General features: G+C 41.3%; 1 protein-coding gene across 15 annotated transcripts in view; it reads right to left on the bottom strand.

Annotated features, from left to right (window-relative positions):
* The window catches only part of CELF2 (CUGBP Elav-like family member 2), a 555,045-nt gene that overhangs the window by 451,386 nt on the left and 80,477 nt on the right, over positions 1-23,182 (bottom strand). The gene's annotated exons all lie outside the window — the stretch shown is intronic.

A 23,182-nucleotide genomic window follows, 5' to 3' on the forward strand; every position in this document is an offset into this window, starting at 1 on the left:
GGCAGGAGGTGAAAGAGGGTCAGCTTAATATCAGCAGTCTATATTTTCTGCACTTATGTCTCAAAAAAGAAAGATTATTTTGGAGCAGCTTCAAATAACATGGTAGGTAATTAGCATGGACAATCTTATGGAAAAACTCTTTTTTCCTTTGGTTATTCACTCTTGAGCCCTTTTATGTATGTTAGAGAAGCAAAAGAGAGAAAGGGGGAAAAAGGAAAAGAGGTGATCCTTTCTCTATTCTGGATCAATGCAAAGCTATAGGAAGGGATGGTATGTCTTTTAAAGCTGGTCTAGTGGTTAAAGTACCAAGCTAGAAAGCAGGAGGGAGGGAGTTCAAATCCCGCCTTAGCCATGAAAGCCAGCTTTGGGCCAATCACCAGGAGATGGTGAGTTCTAGACCCACCTTAAGCACGAAGGCCAACTGGGTGACTTTGGGCCAGTCACTCTCTCAACCCAACTCACCTGACAGGGTTGTTATTGTGGGGAAAATAGGAGGAGGAAGGTGTGTTGGATATATTGGCAGCCTTGAGTTATTTGTAAAAAAATAATGAAGGCAATATATAGGTACGAGTAGTCCTCAATGGGTCTAAGTCTACATGGAGGAAAGTAAACAGTGGGGTGCCACAAGGTTCCGTCTTAGGCCCAGTACTCCTCAATATCTTCATTAATGACTTAGATGAGGGAATAGAAGGGGAACTTACCAAATTTGCAGATGATACTAAGCTGGCAGAAATAGCTAACACCCAAGAAGATAGGCTGACAGACTAGAACACTGGGACACATCTAACACAATGAAATTCAATGTAGAGAAAAGTAAAGTCCTACACTTAGGCAAGAAAAACCAAAAGGACACATATAGACTGGGTGAAACCAGGCTCAATAGCAGTAACTGGGAGAGGGATCTTGGAGTCTTAGTGGACAACCAGCTAAATATGAGCCAGCAGTGTGCAGCAGCAGCCAAAAAAAGCTAATGCAATCCTAAGTTGTATTAACAGGGATACAGTCAAGATCAAGGGAAGTACTAATACCCACCCTATAAAGCCTTAGTAAGACCACACCTAGAGTACTGCTTCCAGTTTTGGTCACCACACTATAAAAAAGATGTTGAGACTCTAGAAAAAGTACAGAGAAGAGCAACCAGGATGGTTATGGGACTGAAGAACGGTTTCAGGAACTGGTCTTAGTTAGTCTAGTGAAGAGACGGACCAGGGGAGACATGATAGCAGTCTTCCAATATTTGAGGGACTGCCACAGAGAGGATGAAGGGGTCAAGCTATTTTCTAAAGTGCCTGTAGGCCAGACAAGGAATAATGAATGGAAACTGAACAAAGAGAGATTCAACCTGGAAATAAGGAGAAACTTTCTGACAGTGAGAACAATCAACCAATGGAACAGCTTGCCCTCGGAAGTTGTGGGACCTTCATCACTGGAAACTTTCAAGAAGAGGCTGGACTGCCATTTGTCAGAAATGGTGTAGGGTCTCCCGCTTGGGTGTGGGGTTGGACTAAATGACCTACAAGGTCCCTTCCAACTCTGATTATTTGTTATAAATAAATAAAAGAATATAACACAGGCTATGGGTTGAATTCAAACATAATCTAAGGCTGAAGATGTGAGTCACTATTTCCAACATATCTGTGCATCTGTGGAAATGGGTAAGGAGTTGCGCTCTTTGCACACCCAATTGCACTATTGCACCTTTGCAATACTCAGGTGACCCTGAGGCCACAGATGAACCTCCAAGTGGCCTCAACGACCCTCAGAAAGAGTGCCGACCAGATGACTGCAAGGAATATAAATTCTTCCATCCTCCACCCTTCAGTCAGAACTGAAGAAGCTTCCTGGGTGAGAAGCAAAAAATCTTCAAGGGAAACAAACCAAGTCCAGTTGCCTTTAGGAAAAAAACCACCTTTGTGATTTACCTAGATGGTTTCCAAACCAAGTCTTGAACTCACAAAGGGCACTAGGCAAACACTAAAGATGAGGATGGATCGATGTACACGAAAAATATATCAGCCTCTTCCATCCACAAGCCATAAATGCTTTTGAGCGAATTGTCCAGATGGTGCTATAATTTAAAAAAAAAATCCTGCATCGTAAGAGGTCACCACCTATTTATGGCACCCGTGTTTGTGTGGCTGTGTGTTTCTGAAATCTTCCGAATAAAGCATCTTCTCTGCTATAATAGCATTACAGCTGGTCGCTGCAGAGACCTTGTATATATATATTTGACAGCTGGAAAGCGACAGGGATCAAACACTGTAATCTCTCATCTCCTAAATGCCCAAAGATAACATTTACCAAAGTTCTTTTCTCCTAATAGTCTTAAAGCTTGGATGTGCTGGGGGAGGAAGAGCTGAGGGATGGATATGTTTTTGTGTATAGGTGACGATTTTCAAGTTATTGAATAACCAACGGTAAATTAATAAGTTTCATCTCTCCTAAGCATTTCAAGTACTTTTTAGCATCAGCAGGGAATATCTACAGTTAGTCCTCGACTCACCACAATTTGTTGAGCGATTGGTCAAAGTTACAAGGGCACTGAAAAAAGTGACTTATGACCACTTTCCACACTTTATTTTTTTACTCGGTTTCTATTAATGCAGCCTTACAATAAGGTAGAAGAGGAGAGGAGGGGAGCGGGAGAGGAGAGAAGAGAAGAGAAGAGAAGAGAAGAGAAGATAGTAGGGGAGAAGAGAAGAGAATATAATAGAAGAGAATATAGTAGGGGAGAAGAGAAGAGAAGAGAGGAGAGGAGAGGAGAGAAGAGAATATAGTAGGGGAGAAGAGAAATGAAGAGAATATAGTAGGGGAGAAGAGAAGATAATATAGTAGAAGAGAATACCTCTGAAAAACGACGCGATACACAGGCCGAAGCCTTCTGACCGTGAACAGCGCTGCATAATATAAGCAGATGTTAACCGGATGTATATTTTTTCAATCGGGGGGGGGATTCCCCCTAAAAACCATCATGCCCTAGCTCCCCCCTCCTCAGGATCGCTGCATTTGGCCCTGAGCTTTCCAAACGGTAGTAGCGGTTATTTGAAGTGAGCTGCCTAGCCTGGATGTGAGAAAACAAACGCAGAAATTCCCATGACGTCACATCACGTTGTTGAATAAAGCCTATTTTTTATGATTTGATTATTTAAAAACAGTTAAAAAAAACAAAAAACAATATATCCTCATGTTATATTGCATAAAAAAATTTGGCCGGAAAATTTGGCCGTGAGAGAAAATAATTTGGCCGAATTTTGGCCGTATTTTGACTTGAATTTGGCCACAGAGCCAAGCTGCGATCTGGCAACTCTGCTCCGGGAGGCCTTCTTTTTGGCCTCCCCGAACCTCTATGGGGCCTAAAAGTAGCCCCATACCTAACTCCAAATCTTTGGTTAGGAGAAGGGACATGCTCCTTGATCAATTTGGTCTGACAATCTGGAGAAACATCTGCTGCTTCTGCCAGGGACTTCCCACGGTGAAGCATCTGCCACCGAGCACCCAGCAAAGCTTGGCAGGATGTGCCACAAATTCATAAAATGTCATTTATTTCAGAGCCAAAATTAGTACACGTGTAAGAACCCAATTGGTTTGCGGTAACAGGAGCTTCAGCACGACCATTATTACATTCAATTATTGTTTTGGAAGAAGGTAGTTGTTCAGAAGAGTGCTGGTGACTTTGTGCTACTAATTAGTTGTGTTGTGTCCTGAGAACTCTTGGAGTTCTCACTCAGGTCCATGCACTTTGCGTGGGCATTTCTTCCCTCCCCTCATTGGTTGGTTCCCCCCAGCAGCCGGCTATAAAAGCGGGCTGTGGGACCCAACCAGTTGCTGATTGCTGCGAGCCAGTTCCAGGCGTGGCAAGCATGGTCAGCCCTTTATTGTTATAATAAAGTAATTGTTGCACTCATGCTCTGGTTCAGCCTCTCTTTTCCCAAACTTAACAAGTTGTTGTTTAAAAGAAAAGAAAAAAACAAATTTAGCAACACATAGTCTAGCAAATTATCTTGCAAATCCAGATACAGGCAACTCATCAAGTCTATGCCACATCGCCTTGGACATAATTTTCTCTGGTCACTCAAGGTCATTCCATTTTGCTAAAAAAAAACAATGGTTCAATCCACCATCAACCTCAAATGTTAGTCAAGGGAAAGACAAGCAAGCAATATACACTGCTCAAAAAAAATAAAGGGAACACAAAAATAAGACATCCTAGATCTGAATGAATGAAATATTCTTATTAAATACATTGTTCATTACATAGTTGAATGTGCTGACAACAAAATTACACAAAAATTATCAATGGAAATCAAATTTAGCAACCCATGGAGGTCTGGATTTGGAGTTACACTCAAAATTAAAGTGGAAAAAAACACTACAGGCTGATCCAACTTTGATGTAATGTCCTTAAAACAAATCAAAATGAGGCTCAGTAATGTGTGTGGCCTCCACGTGCCTGTATGACCTCCCTACAATGCCTGGGCATGCTCCTGATGAGGTGGCGGATGGTCTCCTGAGGGATCTCCTCCCACACCTGGACTAAAGCATCCCCCAAACCCTGGACAGTCTGTGGTGAAATGTGGCGTTGGTGGATGGAGCGAGACATTATGTCCCAGATGTGCTCAATTGGATTCAGGTCTGGGGAACAGGCGGGCCAGTCCATAGCATCAATGCCTTCCTCTTGCAGGACCTGCTGACACACTCCAGCCACATGAGGTCTAGCATTGTCGTGCATTAGGTAGAACCCAGGGCCAACCACGCCAGCATATGGTCTCCCAAGGGGTCTGAGGATCTCATTTTGGTACCTAATGGCAGTCAGGCTACCTCTGGTAAGCATATGGAGGGCTGTGTGCCCCCCTAAAGAAATGCCACCCCACACCATCACTGACCCACTGCCAAACCGGTCATGCTGAAGGATGTTGCAGGCAGCAGAACGTTCTCCACGGCGTCTCCAGACCCTGTCACGTCTGTCACATGTGCTCAGTCTGAACCTACTTTCATCTGTGAAGAGCACAGGGTGCCACTGGCGAATTTCCCAATCTTGGTGTTCTCTGGCAAATGCCAAATGTCCTGCACGGTGTTGGGCTGTAAGCACAACCCCCACCTGTGGACGTCAGGCCCTCATACTACCCCCATGGAGTCTGTTTCTGACCATTTGAGCAGCCACATGCACATTTGTGGCCCACTGGTGGTCATTTTTCAGGGCTCTGGCAGTGCTCCTCCTGTCCTCCTTGCACAAAGGTGGAGGTAGCAGTCCTGATGCTGGGTTGTTGCCCTCCTACGGCCTCCTCCACGTCTCCTGATGTACTGGCCTGTCTCCTGGTAGCGCCTCCATGCTCTGGACACTATGCTGATAGACACAGCAAACCTTCTTGCCACAGCTTGCGTTGATGTGCCATCCTGGATGAGCTGCACTACCTGAGCCACTTGTGTGGATTGTAGACTCCGTCTCATGCTACCACTAGAGTGACAGCACCGCCAGCATTCAAAAATGACCAAACCATCAACCAGAAAGCATAGGAACTGAGAAGTGGTCTGTGGTCACCACCTGCAGAACCACTCCTTTATTGGGGATGTCTTGCTAACTGCCTATGCTTTCCACCTGTTGTCTATTCCATTTGCACAACAGCATGTGAAATTGATTGTCAATCAGTGTTGCTACCTAAGTGGACAGTTTGATTTCACAGCAGTGTGATTGACTTGGAGTTACATTGTGCTGTTTAAGTGTTCCCTTTATTTTTTTGAGCAGTGTATATCTCCCTCCAGCATGCATACACATTTCCATGGGATGGATGAGCACATTTTGGAAAATTCAAACAGTTTCATCGTGAATTCAAGTCTAAGGTACATATCCCTGCTCCATTTCCTCCCTGGAAGCACAAATAGTTCCCATGCCCGTGAAGACCTGATGCATGAACAGTTTCTCAACCTATGAAAGTATTGGGCATGTTTGGACAACTCAATCATGTTTTGAAGAAGAGGGAACCAAGGGTTGAGAAAGAAGAACTTCAACTTTTAGGACAGGGGTCGGCAACCCATGGCTCTGGAGCCGCATGTGGCTTTTTCATCTCTCTGCTGTGGCTCCCTGTTGCCGGTTGGTAAAATGAAAAAGGATGCCACACTAGGAGGAGACTCTATGGTTGGGGAACCGGACTTTGGGTCAGCAGAGGAAAAAGGACCCCACACTAGGAGGAGACTCTATGGTGGGGGAACTGGACTTCCGGTCGACTCCAGAATTGAATGGGGGGCTTCCGATTAGGACTGTTTTAGCTCTTTGAGTGTTTAAGGTTGCCGACCCCCGTTTTAGGAGATGGGTCTCTCCATAGTGTCATTTGTCCAGAAATATAGGTATAGGGCAGGGGTGTCAAACTCAATTTCATTGAGGGCTGCACCAGGGCTGTGGTGGACCTTGTGGGGGCCAGGTGGGCTTGGGCTGACTGGGTGGGCGTGGCCAGCTTGATGCCACTCCCCAAACTGCTGGCATGTTTCCTTTTCGTACTGGGTAGAACTGTGCTGAAGCCATGCTGGCCCAATGTTTCCTCTTTGCATTGGGTAAACTGGGCCAAAGCGACGTGGGCCGGCCCCTTACATTTTCCAGGATAGCCCTGCAGGCCGGATCTGACCACATTGTGAGCCAGATCAGGCCCGCGTGCCTTGTGTTTGACACCCCTGGTTTAGGGTCTCCTGTTTCAGCAGAGGGTTGGACTAGAACACTTTCAAAGCCTCTTCCAACCCTGTTATTCTATACTAGCTCGATACCCATGCTTCGCTACAAAACTAAGTGGTCCAGAGGGTTCTTCAGGCTGCAGAGGTCCCTCTCCAGCTGGCTGAAGGGACAACAATGACCAGTCACCGGATCCTTATGACAGCGAGGGCGAGGGGGAAGACGACCCAATGGTGAGTGGACCAATTCCCCCTTTCGTTTTCCCATAGATTTAAATGCTGTTCATAGTAGCATGGGACTAACCCTCTTCAAAGTAGCGCATAGTAGAGCTATGTGGTGGGCATAGTTTTTGGGGAGGAAAATAAGGGGAAAAAAAAATCTGCCTCTGCCTACCAGCATTCATCGGTATTCATCTGGTTAGCGTCCTGTCAGTGTGTGAGAGAGTTTTGGGCTGCTTGGAAAGTGAAACAGTATTTGCTGTGTGAGCAAGAAGGAGACAGCAAGGAGCCTGGGTGTGGCTTAGCTGAACTGCTCTGTACTAAAGCTGGTTGGTGCTGTGAAGCTGAAACTCCTCTCCTCTGCTTGTGTTTTGCATTTGGAACAGATTTCTTTTAGGTGGGGAGGAGGAGTAGAACTCCTTAGCATCAGAGCGTGTTAATACTTATTTAAGAAATATTAATGCTCTGATGGTCATTTCGAAAAATCCTTTCTTAGTGAGCACCTAGAAGCCAAGAGAAACATACGGGCCAAATTTCATGTTTGTAGGCTTTACAGTTCTGGAGATTTTGTGATGATGTCTGAATGGTCTTTCGCTTTTATATATATAGATTCTATAAAACTAAAACATTCACATCAAACCTTGATGGGCAATTGTTGGCCAATCCCAGGTCATCTGCAACAGGATGGGGGAAAAGATCAAGGTGTTGGTTGCAACCATGTGATCAAGGCCCCACCCTTTTCTCATACATGTCACAATGCTAGCTATAAAGGGATGAGTCTTGATTACCCACTCATGACTGACATCTTATCTTTTGATATCCTACCTAGCGGCAACCCTAGTTAATAGATATCTTGAGAGTTATGAACTAATCCTGTATGGCACATCTAGGAACAAAAGGTCAATTTTATTTATTTAGACAAATCAATTAGGCTGTTCTCTACCCCCATCCCTCTTCATTGGCTTGTTTACAACTTCTGTAGTTTACCTTAAATCTTTTTTTTCCCTTCCAGACCAAGCAAGAGAATGCAGAATCTAATCTTTTATTATTTTTCTTAGAAAATATGTAAGCCAAGAAGCATATTTGGGGGAAAACGATGCTAGAATTTGGCCTTTTGCATTGCAGAATCCACTTTTTTAAAAAAAGGTTCAAAACCAGAATAGTTCAGTCTGACAGGCTCTTTGACAAGGGGTCATGGGCAGTATGATAAAATGGTTAAAGTTTTAGACTGACGTTGGGGAAATCCAAGTTGCTCTCTCTCAACCCAAACCTGCTAGACAGGCTTATTGTTGTGCTGATATATTGAAGGAAAACACAAAATAACCCCCTCAACCCCTTGGATGAAAGCTGGGATACAAATCTGATAAATAAATAAGACTTCGTGTTAGAAGAATATAAAAAAAGATGTTGAGAGTCTAGAAACAGAACAGAAAAGAGCAGCAAAGATGATTAGGGGACTGGAGGCTAAAACATGTGAAGAACGGTTGCAAGAATTGGGTATACCTATTTTAATTAAAAGAAGGACTAGGGTTGACATCATATTTGAGGGGCTGCCATGAATAAGAGGGGATCAAGCTATTCTCCAAAGCACCTGAAGGCGGGACAAGAAGCAATGGGTGGACACTAATCCAGGAGAAAAGCAACTTAAAACTAAGGAGAAATTTCCTGACAGTTAGAACACTTAATCAGTGGAACAACTTGTCTTAGAAGTTGTGAATGCTCCAACACTGGAAGGTTTTAAAAAGAGATTGGACAACCACTTGTCTGAAAAGACATACAGTTTCCTGCTTCTTGTCCTGTCTTCAGGTGCTTGAAAGAATAGGTTGACCCCTTCTTCTTTGTGGCAACCCCTCAAATATTGATAGACTATTATCATGTCACCCCAGTCCTTCTTTTCACTAGATTAGACATAACCAATTCCAGCAACCATTCTTCATGTTTCAGCCTCCAGTCCCCTAATCCTCTTTGTTGCTCTTCTCTGGACTCTTTCTAGAGTCTCAACCTGTTTTTTACATCATGGCGACCAAAATTGGATGCAGGATTCCAAGTGTGGCCTTACCAAGGCCTTATAAAGTGGTATTAACACTTCGTGTGATCTTGATTCTATTCCTCTATTAATGCATCCTGCATCCTAGGACTCTTGCTTGACTCAAGAAATGAAGTCTATGTTGTCCTTCAAACTATTGCTCCCAGCAGCCACTTTATTTCTTTTGAACACAAATTGTATTTGCCCTCCCTGCACAGCTTTAAAACTACTCATTTTTGGGGGGGGGAGGGGATGGGGAGGTGGTAGTGGACCCAGGCAAGATATATTAAGAACATTCATGAAAGGGAATGCATGCGGAGAGTACTGAGGTTCATCAGTTATAGCAGAGGTCTCCAAACTTGGCAACTTTAAGACTTGTGGACTTCAACTCCCAGAATTCTCCAGCCAGCATTAAAGTTTGGAGATCCCTGAGTTATAGCTTTCATCCAAACACTATCAGTATGTATAAATCAAGTATGGGAAATAAAGGAATGAGTCAAGGGACACAAGAACAACCCAATAAAGTTAATTAAATTTAAGAAATATCTGCGAGGTTTGAGATGATTACATCAAAATATCCCAGATGGTATCATAGACTAGCTTCCCGATTACGAATCCGGATTTCTTTCAAACCATCTAATGTAGTTCTTGTTCAAAACAGAAGACGAGAAGGACAAAGAATACCAAACTGTCTTGCATAATTCAATACTTAGGCTGAATTGAAGTGCAGATGGAAGAGTTAAGCCAAAGGCATAATAGAAATGTGTGGATGTTGTAGGTTTTCCTATTTTTTTATTTTAAAAAAAAATTTGCAGAGAGAGAGGAAGGATGTTTGTGGTGTGGAAAGATTTCATCACACAGCTGTTCTTGGAACCAGTTGCAAACATGAGGGGCTGCAAAGGAGAACACTCTGGGGTATAAACAGCTGGTTGTTTGCTAAAAGATATGATTTTTTTTAAAAAAAAGAAAACAATCATTACATTCAACATCTTTGACAATAATAGAAATAAATAAGTTCTTAGGAGGGATTGTCTTCCCAGATTCAATTGTTGCATACCTTCCAAGACTTTTCTGGCATCGGAATCTTTTTGGGCAGTTATAGAAAGAAAGTAACATATATTTTGAGGAAGAGTTTATTTATTCAGCAAAAACAATGCTCTTATTTAGAGCTGTATATCTTGTAATGACACTGTCTCGTAAGCAAGTTTCTAAAAGAAAGATAGAAAGGAAAACAATGAATAAGTCTCTGTTTAAGAGAGAACAAATGTATCGGTTAGCTATTTCCACTGCTCTATACATTTCCCAGCCGTCTCTGGAAGAAGATCCCAACAAACTGGGATTGTTGGTAGCTGTAGTCCAACACAACTGAAGAGCATCAGATGTGAGAAAACTGAAATACATAGAAGTATTCCTGTTTACATTACTGTCAACCACATGTCAAGATATCTCAAGATATTACAGCAAGTCAATTAAAGACCCAACAGCTACATTTGCTCGACATGGCTAATCCTGGTTAGTTTTAACTTAGGTTGTCTGTATTTAAAAATACACACACTCAGCATTCTTTGGTTAGTTTATGACTAAATGTGGCATGTAAACACAGAAAATGAGTTCCTTCAGTAAATAATCTAAGTGTACTACGAAAATATGTACTGTTTGTTCATTGATGGTAAGAAAAGAGGTCAGGATACTATTGCACAATGTAGGAATAATAATCTGCTCAGTTAAAATAATTTGTAGAACAAAAATTCTCCTCTTCTCCCTGGAAAATTCCTGTTTCAGGAATTGAAGTGAACTGAAGAAGCTTCTTGGATGAGAAGTGAAACATCCTCAAGGAAAAACAAAGTCCAGTTGCCTTGAAAAAACACCTTTGGGACAGTCTGAGGAGTCCTTGGTGCTCTGTGAGGATTCTTCTCTTGCAGATATCTCATTACTCAAACCAGTTGAAACCCTCATTTCAACCCCGAGCTACAAATATTCCCTCTTATTGGATGCCAATCTGTTTCTATCAATAGGAAGACTCTTTAATATTTGGTCAATATTTGCTTCTTGGTAAATAGAATAGAATAACAGAGTTGGAAGGGACCTTGGAGGTCTTCTAGTCCAACCCTCTGCTTAGGCAGGATACCCTACACCACTTCAGACAAATGGTTATCCAATCTCTTCTTAAAAACTTCCAGTGTTGGAGCAATAGCAATTTTTGAAGACAAGATGTTCCACTGATTAATTATTTACATTGTCAGGAAATTTCTCCTTAGTTCTAAGTTGCTTCTCTCCTTGATTAGTTTCCATTCATTGTTTCTTGTCCTGCTTTTATTTTATTTTATTTTATTTTATTTTATTTTATTTTATTTTATTTTATTAGTCAAGCGATGATAAGATTACAGGTATAAGTATAGACATAGCGAGTGCATGAAATGGATACATATAAGAAAAATAAAAAGAAACAATAGGTGCTTTGGAAAATAGCTTGACTCCCTCTACTTTGGGGCAGCCCCTGAGATATTGGAAGACTGCTAGAGTGTAGATTCAGTTTTTTCCCAAATGCCATCATTCTGCTAAACAAATAATTCCCTCAACACTGTCCAACTATTTACAAAGTCTGCACTAGTATTACTATTAACCTTCTCATAACTCCTTATCATCCATCCCTTCCCACTTGTGATTGTATGACTGTAACTTTGTCGCTTGTATCCTTACAATCTATATTGACTGTTTCCTAGTTTGATTTAATTGCTTATTGAACCCTGTGACTATTATTAAGTGTTGTACCTTATGATTCTTGACTCTTAATGAATGTATCTTTTCCTTTATATATACTGAGAGCATCTGCACCAAGACAAATCCCTTGTGTGTCCAATAAAGAATTCTTGGCCAATAAAGAATTCTATGCTATGCTATGCTATGCTATGCTATGCTATGCTATGCTATGCTATGCTATTCTAAGTTGCTTCTAGTCTTCTCTTCTAGAGCCATTCAGGTCCTCTTCTGCATGGCCCATTGGATGCTTGCAGACAAGTCACTTCCTACTCCTCCAGCCCATACATTAGGTATGTGTGAATCACCTGCAGTCCGATTTGAACTGCCAGTCAAATTTGATGAGCCACGTAGATTTGACTCAATTCATCAGTCTGAACAAGTCGATTCCATTCAGGGGAGAGAAAAAGAGCACAGTTGTGTAAGTGCAAACACTCATCAAATTGTCAAGCTGATAAAGAATATCTGATTGGAACCATCAAATTGGTCTGACAATTCAGAGCCTGTCTGATGGGGTGATTTAATTGTCCTAAAACAGAATCCTAGAACTGAATATTAACATAGTCCTACTAAGCATACATCCAAAGTTTTTCAACTGTTCCTTTTTAGGTTTTACTTTCTTTCTCTTTCAGCCTCTTAGCCTCTTTGCTGGATATGATCCAGTTTCATAGTGTTGCCCTTAAATGGCAGCATAATTGGATACCAACATCCAAATGAAGAATATAGAAAAAATATTTCATCCTAAAATGTGGGTACTGTGCTTTTTTTAAAAAAAATGTAACTTAAAAACTACGTAAGTTTCAGTTATGAAGGAGGGATACAATGTAGATGTAAGGAGAAATTTCCTGACTGAGGAAAATTAATCGGTGGAATGGCTTGTCTTCAGAAATTGTGAATGCTCCATCACTGTAGATTTTTAAGAAGAGACTAAAATGGTATAGGGTTTCCTGCTTGAGCAAGGGGTTGGACTAGAAGACCTCCAAAATCCCTTTCAACTCTATTCTTCTCTTCTCTCTTCTCTTCCCTATTCTTTTCTCTTTTCATTTCTTCTTTTCTCTCTTCTCTTCTCTTTTTCTCTTCTCCCCTACTTTCTTCTCTTCTCTTCTCTTCCCTTCTTTCTATTCTCCCCTACTATCTTCTCTTCTCTTCTCTTCTCTTCTCTTCTCTTCTCTTCTCTTCTCTTCTCTTCTCTTCTCTTCTCTTCTCTTCTCTTCTCTTCTCTTCTTTCTATTCTCCCCTACTATTTTCTCTTCTCTTCTCTTCTCTTCTCTTCTCTTCTCTTCTCTTCTCTTCTCTTCTCTTCTCTTCTCTCCTCTCCTCTCCTCTCCTCTCCTCTCCTCTTCTCTTTTTTCTTCTACTCTACTCTACTCTTGTTCATCCCATATTCCATTTGTGAATCACCAAGACACCTACAGTAGTTTTTTTTTTCATGTACTTTACTCCCAAACCAGGTTCCCCAATCTTATTGTTGTGATTATCAAACTTTTGTACCTAAATACACACTTCCAAAATACAATTCAGGTGGTGTCAGGATCATGGATAGCTTTGGGGAAAGGTAGGGAATGTAATTCTTTTATTTTATTTTTTTTATTTTAGTTTTAGTTTAGTTTGTCAAGCATGTATGAGAAAAAAAGTATAAGTATGAACATAACATAAACATATAAGTATAAACAGGTGTAAGTATATGCATAGTAAATGAGTACGAATAAATGGGAACAGTAAGACAGGGACGGTAGGCACACAGGTGCACTTATGCACACCCCCTTACAGGCCTCTTAGGAATGGAGTGAGGTCCACGGTAGACAGTTTAAGTTTAAAGTTTTGGGAGTTTGAGGGTGTAACAACAGAGTCAGATAGTGAGTTCCAGGCATTGACCTCTTTGTTGCTGAAGTCATACTTTCAATCAAGTTTGGAGAGGTTTACTTTGAGTTTGTATCTATTGTTTGCCCCTGTGTTATTATGGTTGAAGCTGAAGTAGTCATTGACAAGTAGGACATTGTAGCAGACAATATTGTGCACTAAGCTTAGGTCAGACTGGAGGCGGTGTAGTTGTAAGTTGTCTAGTTCTTTGTGGCTTTGTGTTTGCTGACTTAATCCTTTATCCTGTTCAATTCAGCCTGTCTCAGTCTTCTAACCAAGATTACTTGAGGCCATTCTGGCTGGAAAGCATGGATTGCTTTAGATTCTGTGGATGGTTTTTCGTTGCCCTCTCTGGGGGAATGGAAATATAAGGGGTTTTTTCTTATGATTCTTCCTACACCTAGCTATGTGTTGATTATAAATTCGGTAAACATGTTTTTTCTTCTTCTCTCCAGTAATTTCTCTTGTAATCTAAAGTCAATTCTGACTTTGCATGTGCAAAATTAGGATGTTTTTTGAAGTCGTTTCCAAGAGTTCCTTCCGTGCACTAGGCTGGCTGCATTGTTTCACAAAAATACAAAATAAACAAAAATATGATCATTTACGCAGGCCTGCCTTACTTCCTGACACACGTGGGCTTGCACACACAGTCATCACATGCACATATGTTTTTTAAACCCCCAGCAGTCAAATAAGAACCAAACTTTCTTCCTTCCCCGAGATGGCGTGAGGCTAAATCCATTAGCGTTTGTAAAGGAATTCTAATAATCATCGGCAGGTGGTTAAAATGGCTGCCAATCTGAATGGCAGGTAATTTGATAGGATAATTATACAGCTTACCAAAATTAGAGGCTCTGTGCCTAGAGACTTCTCAGAGTTGACAATGAACAATAAGAATAAAGTTAGGCGTCTCCAGATGTTTTAAATTCTAATGGGCAGCTTTGTGCCTTCCCTCTTAGATGGCTAAGGATGATAAACTTAGCTTCCAAATGCAAGTGGCGAAGGAGTAAAACCTTAAAGAAAAACAAAAAAAAAAAAAAACGGTTTTCCCAAAAGAAATGTCCTTTCCAGAGTGCCAACAGTTCTACAGCGCCACAGTTTCTCCAAAAAATAACTAAAAATTATTTTGATATCAGATGAATTAATTTCTCTACCAATTCATTCATAAAAGTAAAAACTTTTATCCCTTCCCAGGCCTAAATTGGTTGAAAGCAATTTACTGCTTCCTCTGAATTAAATAAAGATTTTGCAGGCCCAAATAAATCAGCCGCAGGTAGTTCTTAAGTTAATCATTCTTGGTTGAGTTGTGGGCTATCTATTTATACCGGCATGTCTCCCTACTTCCTTTGAGCATTACTAAGTATGTAAAACAAGAGAGTGTTATGGTTTCCACTAAATTCAGCATCTTCATGATTATGCAAGAGCCATGTGCTAGGTCGACCTTAGCCCTTCTTTAAATTTAGACCTTGTAGTATTTTTCTTAATAACATTTTCCTTTCCTTTCTTGACATTAACAATTGCTGGGACCTTTTAGGAAACTACTCTACTAATTTACCAAATCCACACCCTGATGTTCCGGTAATAAATGTGCTGACTTGAATACAATGCATTGCGAGTAAGGACACCTCTTTAACAAGTCCATTTTAATTGGCTTCTTCCCCGAAAAGTCTATAATGCTGGGCAAAGTAGAAGGAAGAGGACAATGACTAGTAGACCCAAGATAGATGAGCTCAGTCACAGTGGCAATGGGAGCTCTGTCGGAAGGACCATGTTGAGAACAGATCAACATAGACAAGATCTACATATGTGGTCACTGATTTCATGGTATGCACTCAAGCGATTCCCAACTCTGACTATCTAAGGAGAAACACAATATAGTAGTAATTTTGTAGTCAACTGCTTTGAAAGTCATCCAAGTTGATACTCAATGCATTTTAACGTGAAAATTTTGACCCGGTACTCATCGTTTGTTTAGTACTCAATGCACAAGCTAGAAGTTGTCGGTGTTGGCTGTCTTATGACTCACTACCTTATTCCTTATGGGAAAAATCTGTTTGGTGCTCATCAGTTTTGGCACTCATCGCACCTTCCAGAATCAATTAATGATGAGTACCAAGGTACCACTGTACCATGACAGATTTTCAACTAGTCCAGTTGGTAGATCGTCAAGACTTTGTCATTCTTAATGGCATCTCCAGAGGACATTCCAGTGGGAAACTATAATGGGGAGCAGGAGGAAGAACTGCAACCAAGACAACCATCAGATAAAAGAAACTGGAGTCCAAGGCAGAAATGTAATTTGAGAAAGCGTCTCAAGCTTCACCTTAAAAATAAAGAGAAGGAGCGGGGAATGCCTCCAGACTTGCAATATTCTGTTACTATAATAAAAATATTTGCATCCATAACTTTGATTTCCTAGTTTGAACTATGTAGATGAGGAGTAGGGAACTTTATTTATAGGTATTATTAAGCTGAGGAAGCTGAAGGTTTAGTCCACTCTACCATGCATTCAGGCTCCTGGAAGAACTATTTCCAGGCATTTCTACAAAAACTGCAGTGGTCACTTTACAGATCGTCCTTGGAATACGACCACAATTGAGTTTAAAATTTCTGTTGCTTAGTAAGACAGTTGTTAAAGTGACCTTTGCCCCATTTTTATGACCTTTCTTGCCACAGTTGTTTGTAAATCGAGGAAGAAGAGTCATTTCATGGAAGAGGAGGAGGAGGGGGAGGAGAAGGAGGAGGAAGGGAGGTCACTTCCTAGCTTTTTTCTGTCTTAGCTCCAACGTTTGGTCCTTCTGGCTGCAGCTGGAGTCAATAAAAACTCATCAACTTTATGACCCTATCATACTTGGCAGATGTTAATTCCAAGAGTGTGCAATGCACTCCAAAGCTAGAATCGTCATCTGGTTTCAGGAAAGCACAGAAAAACCATATTGCTCTATTAAAAAAAAAAAACAGCCCCAGTTCTCCAAACGCTTCCTTCTGATTCCAGCACAATGTCCTTTCCTTGTTGAGAAACATTCGACTTTGTTTGAACGCCAGAGCTTTTGGTATGCCTGATGACGGCAACCCATAAACAAATCTCCACCGATCCAAATCTGAGCTGGTCACCAGGACCAGAGTTTTACTCTTCCAAGGTTTTGGACTCGTGCTGGAGCCCGTTTTTAGGGAACTTCTTTCTACCGGAATATGTGTTTTGGTCTATTCTATGAGTCATGTGGCGCTTTCCTATTAGGTGATTGGTGTGTGGATGACTGTTGATTGGCTGTTGTTTCCTTGTGCTGTCAAACCCTTGGTGCCTGAGTACCAAATAAGCTGATTATTAAATCACTCCTGTTGACTGAGGTAAGGGCCCATTTTCCCCATGCTTCAATCATTTCCCTGGCTGTTTTTGTATCTGCTCAGCCGACAATCTTAGTAGCTGAGAAATTGCATGTTCCTTGTAATGGGAAGCTACCAACGAATTCAGCTTTCTCGCCTGACCGCTTGCTTGCATTCTTGCAAATCTGCACCGAGTTTTACTCCCCTGCTGCTATAACCATTTTGTATTTCTACCCATTTGTTTGCTTTTTCGGGCAGGCCGTTGGAAACAGATTCAGAAGAGAAAAGCATCAGACGCAGAAAAAGCAGAGAATGTGAGATGGGAAAAAATAGGCCAGATGGGTATGAAATTTTAAAGTATGTCTTTGTTACACTCTCACAAAAAGCCAAGCAGGGTGTACAAATCTCTGGAGATCACCCAGTATAATTTCTTTATCATGTTCCATTTAGAATTTAATTATGTCATCTACAACAAGAGGCAATCTGAGAGCCAAAACTAGGTCAGGCAGCGAACATCTTAATAATGTTCTAAGGATCTGCTACACAGAGATTCTTTCTTTGATGTCTTGGCTTGCGCAGGACGAGATTGATTGATGTGAACGGTGAGCGATGAAAAAAGCTGGCCCCAAATTAAGACTGCAGGCACCGGTGTGTGTATAAAGTAAAGCATTAAAACATGAATTCTTCTTTTCCCCTTCTTCCTTTCTGCAGTATTTACAAGGGCAGGAAGAATGTGCGTTGAAAGGAAACCTCTAGCACTAAAGCAATGCAAAAATAATAATAATTCAGCTTAAGCATCGGTTTGGGTTGTTTTTCTATTTTCACCATTTTATACCGGTTCTAACCCCGGTTGGCTCTCCTTTGCAAATATTTTTGAGAGTCTGCAGGGGAGAAAGTCTTACTTTACGTGCATTTTTTTGTGTGTGTGCAAAGAAACACAACCTTAGCCCACATATTCTCACTCATTTCTCTTTTGTAAACTCCAGAGAAAAGGCACAGGGAAAAAAAAGGAGAATAAGGGCAGCTGAGCATTTAAGTTCAGTAGTTATTCCATCTCAAAGAAATTAACAAAATAAGGCTCGGAAAGTCAACGCTCTTATCAGAGCTCTCTGTATTTTGAAAATCCAGTATTCTCTTTTATTTTTTTGAAAAAGGGGAAAGAGACGGCTGCCAGCTGATGGGTAATAAAGAATGCATTATAGTACTTTCTGTCTATTTTCTACTTCTTCTTTTTACATGTAGTGTATTCTAACATTTGCATTTAAACTAACAAATGTCTTTTTATATACATGGGGTCATGCGGTTTAACCTACAAGCTGCGTTGGAAAATGCCAAGAAGTGTGTCCATGTTGTTATTGACTTACGGCTACAATTGAGTCCAAAATTTCTGTTGCTAAGCAAGACAGTTGTTAGATGAATTTTTGCCCCAATTTATGACCTTTCTTGCCACGGTTGTTAAGTGAATCTGGCTTCCCCATGGACTTGGTGTCAGGATTCTGGCAGTTACACTATTTCAATCATGAGTCTTGAACCAAACTTCCAAAACCTAGTAAGGATTTATTGAGAGTTAACATGCTGGCACTGCCTGGGTGTGCATGTTAATTCCCAATAAATCCTTATTAAGTGTTGGAAATTTGGCTTGAGACTCATGATTTAAATTGGGGTAACTGCCAGAATCCTGACAGCTAGCCGACTCATAATTCATATAATTCATTGTCACCCTTGACCCTGGTTTTCCCTCCAACCCCTAGGTGTATCATAATTCATATTATCCAATGGGACACATCCATAGCCAAGAGTCATCAATCATGCTCTTCAGTTAGAATTTTGTGTGGCAGAAGCTTCAGTCGCCTAGTTACTATCTTTGAAAACATTTATGGAATACACTTTTGGTTTTGCAAGCTACTACACTCCTCCCCTCTCCCTTTCTATTGGCAATTCTAAAAAGACTAGAGAAATATTTTATGAGTTGACACTTGGCTTGTCAGAAGATCGCAGAAGGTAGCATGATTCTGGGACACTGCAACCATCATAAATACGAATCACTTGCCAAGCATCTGAATTTTGATCATATGATCATGGGGATGCTGGAAAAGATATGAAAAATTGCCATAAGTCGCTTTTTTCAGGGCCGTTGTAACTTTGAACGGTCACTCAATGAACCGTTGTAAGATGAGGACCAACTCTATTTGCCAATATTCGATCATTCACTGACAATTCTTTTCACTGACCTTAATTCTTCAATACCCACAATCCCATGCAAAATCTTGCAAGGCTTACGAACCCCTTAAACCAAGGAAGTCCGCTTGGGGAATTCTGGGAGTTGTAGTTCACAAGTCTTAAAGCGACTCCAGCTGGAAACCCCTGTCTTCTGATAAATTTTTATCAGAAACATAATTCTGGCACTTAGCCTACGACAACAGAAAAGAAGCGCAATTTTTGGGGCCATGCATAATTAGCTATATGGGGGAAAGCCAAATATGGGTTTTTTTTTTAAAAAAAAGTTTTTCTTATGGTTTATAACCATTGATGAACGCAGCCAGAGAACACACAGTAAACATAAATTATCATTATGGAGGATCAGTCCTTGACTTACAATGGTTCATTTAATGACCATTCAAAGTTACAATAGGACTGAAAAAAAGTGACTTAAGAACTGTGGTGAGAATGCAGTATTGCAGGCAAATTCTGCCCGCTGCCAGGAATTCGATCCTGACTCAGCTTTCCATCCTTCTGAGGTGGGAAAAATGAGGGTCCAGATTGTTGGGGACTCTGTAAACTGCTTAGAGAGGGCTGTAAAGTGGTATATAAGTCTAAGTGTAAAGTCTTTTTAAGTCTATAAAGCGGTATATAAGTCTAAGTGCTATTTCTATTAAGACTGTTTTTCATTCTTATGACGGTTGAGGCCTCCCTATGGTCATGTAATCAAAATTTAGACATTTGGCAAACGACTCACATTTATGACGGTTGCCCTGTTCCCAGAATCACATGATCCCCTTTTGCGACTTCCTGATAAGCAAAAGCATTGGGGAAGCCAGATTCACCAAACAACCGTACTACTAACAAACGGCAGTGATTTGCTTAACAACTGTGGCCGGAAAGGTTGCAAAATGGGGCAAACCTCACTTAACAACTGCCTCACTTAAAAAGCTTGGCCTCAGTTGTGGTTGTAAGCAGGGGCGGGCTGATGGGGGTTCGCAGGGGTTCGGGAGAGCCCCTAGCTAAGATTCTGTGCAGTTTGGAGAACCCGCCAAATCCCACTCCTGGCTGGCCCCGCCCATCCCTCCCCTCCCCCACCAAGAGTCCCCACGTGGCCCGTTTTGGATGCAGGTAAGCGCAGGGCGCATACAGAGGCTCAGGAAGGGTGAAAAACGGGCCTACCGGAAGTTCCAGAAGGCCAGAAATGGGCCTGTTTCTGGCTTCCAGAGAGCCTCCAGAGTCCGGGGAGGCTGTTTTTGCCCTCACGGAAGCTCAAGGAAAGCCTCCAGAGCCCGGGGAGGGCAAAAACTCCCCCCACCCGCTGTGGTACAGGAGGCCGGCTAGGCCACACCCACCATGGCCACGCCCACCCAGCAACCAGACAGAGAACCCTTTGCTAAAATTTTTGAAGCCCATCCCTGGTTGTAAGGCGAGCACCCCCTGTGATGTCGGTCCTTCTTTTGCGATAAAGTTTTGAGGATTATCTCTCCATGGTGCTGCGTTGGTACACCAGATGCTTCCTCCATCTGAAATGCTCTCTTTAAACTCCCAATTTTCTCGGCCTTTAATTATTTCCGGGATGGGAGAAATCCAGAAGTAATGAGCTTTTAATAAATTAGGAAGTCACCACTAAATCTTTTTAAATGTAAACGTAAAAGTTAAAGATCAGTCAGTCGGGGGGAGAAAAAAACAAAACGTAAAACGCCAGAAGTCATGCTTCTCTTTAATCGGTGAATTGACAAGCCTTGTCAAAAAGGTATCTTCAGTCTCACTGTGAAAAACATATCCATTTCTCTCAGGATATTTATTACTTCTCATTTCACCACTTGTATATTTTCCCCCTAAGGTTCTAGATCTTAATTTTAAATAGTGTTTATTAGCAGGAAGGAGAAAAGATTGGGACAACCATTGAAGAGGTTTTTTTTTAAAAAAAAAACCAGAGCTTTACAATTAGAACCTTAATTGATTTCTAAAGCAAACAGAACTGTTCATTTTTTAATATATCAGTTGCCAGCTAATTGTCATCCCAAATTAGATTAACAATAGCCAGTGTAATTAAGAAGAATCATCTAGAGAACCTCAAACTTGGATCTCCCCAATGGAATGGGCTTAGCTAATATGCCACTAAATGTTGATGAAACCCCTCAGTTGGAGTAATACCGCTGCTTCTGTGCCAAAACATAGGAAACTGTTTCTGAATAGAAGCCTACCTTTGCGACGTGAACAAACAATAATAATTTAAAAAGCGCATCGCCAAAGTGTCACGCTACAGCAATGATTCACTGGCAAATAAACACAATAATAACATCAGATGATCCTTGTTGGCAGCAATAATAATTCCTTTTATTAGTTTTTCTCCTTTCGTCGCCTCCGCAAAAAAAACCCTTTTTTGGTTTAGAAATTCTTTCTCAACCCCGGAAACTTTTAAGATGTGCAGACTTCAACTCCCAGGATTCTCCAACCTGCGTGGGGGATTCTGGGAGAGGCTGTCTGGGGGATTTGGGGAGTTTAAGTCCACACATCAAATTGCTGAGGTCGAGAAACATGGCTCTGAGAGAATAGCTATGGATGGCAAATGGATTGACATAGGCTAGCAGAAATCCTTGCTTAAAACAGAAATAAAGGAACATTTTCACTTATTCAACAATTTAAACAAAGGTCTTAAACAATTTCACTTTGTTCTATAGATGTGTCATCTTCTGTCAATACTTGCCTGCCTGGTGCTAAAAAAATTATATTCTTTAACACTGCTTTTTGGACAGAAGTCTTGCAAAATTATATTTGATTTCCCACTTAGTTTGCACCCAGCTCATTCCCTGTCAGTCCCTCAGTCCAAATCAGAACAAGTACACCTATTGCGCAATTCAGCAGCATAAATATAGCTTAAGGTTTATTTATTAAACAACAAACATCAAAACATTCAACTGTCAAGTTGGGTCTAAAAGCAGGCAAGAACCAGGAGAGAGGGAGAGAGAGAGAGATGAACAACAGGCCAGAAAGTGCATTATTTGTCTTTGTTATGCCAGCTTTAACTCTTTTAGGGACATAAAAGCATAGATGTCAGAGTGTTTGCATGACTACTATTGTGAGACAACCCAGGAGCAAAACATAGCACACACAGAGGTTTTGTCTTTTAACAGTGGTTTATACAAGACAGCTATATACATACATATACTTGGTAGGCAAATACCTGGCAATCAATCAATCAATCTTCTTTACTCTGCACAGAAAACCACAGTGGAGACAGAAAACAAGGAGAGAGAGAGATCCACCCTCTCATGGCCACCCTTATATATACAGCTTCTTAAAGTGGTAAAACCCTGTGGGACCCATCCTCAGTCTTAAAGCAGCAATAACCATGCTGATTCATCCTCACTGCATCAGCCTTACAACAGCTGGTCAGATATTAAATCTCAATACTTTAACAATAGAGCAGAACCGAGGTGGAAAGGAGGGCACCAGGTGATCCCTCCCCAGTTCTGCAACACAAAACAAAGATTTGGTGGATAGGAACGATGAATCCAATGAAGAGAAAGTATCCCATGCTTAGAAGAGGCTTTCAGGCTTCTTGCAGATGGATTCTTCCACCCACACCTCCCCAAGATATCAGTCACAGCCTAGCAAACAAAGGCCCGCCCTTTTTGAATATGTACAGATAGCCCTTGACTTACAACTATTCACCTAGAGACCATTCAATAGCACTGGGAAATAATGACTTATGATCAGTCTTTACACTTAAAATCGTTGCAGCATCCCCATGGTTCTGTGATCAAAAATTGGGTGCTTGGCAACCAGCATGTATTCTCAACACTTGCAGGGTCCCAGGATCATGTGATCATTATGCCAGAATTATGGATGTTGAAATCCAGGAATGCTGCCCTGAGAATTCTGGGAGTTGAAGTCCATGAAGACTGGCTGAGGAATTCTGGGAGTTGAAGTCCACAACTATTGGTTGAGGAATTATGAATGTTGAAATCCAGGAATACTGCCTGGATAATTCTGGGGGTTGAAGTCTATGAATACTGCCTGGAGAATTGTGGGTATTAAAGTCCATGAACGCTGGTTGAGGAATTATGAGTATTGAAATCTATAAATCCTAGCTGGGGAATTCTGGGAGTTGACATCTATGAATACTAGCTG

This window comes from Pseudonaja textilis, chromosome 5 (genome assembly GCF_049901715.1).
Source record: "Pseudonaja textilis isolate UNSWEBS1 chromosome 5, rPseTex1.2, whole genome shotgun sequence".
Taxonomy (NCBI): Eukaryota; Metazoa; Chordata; class Lepidosauria; order Squamata; family Elapidae; genus Pseudonaja; species Pseudonaja textilis.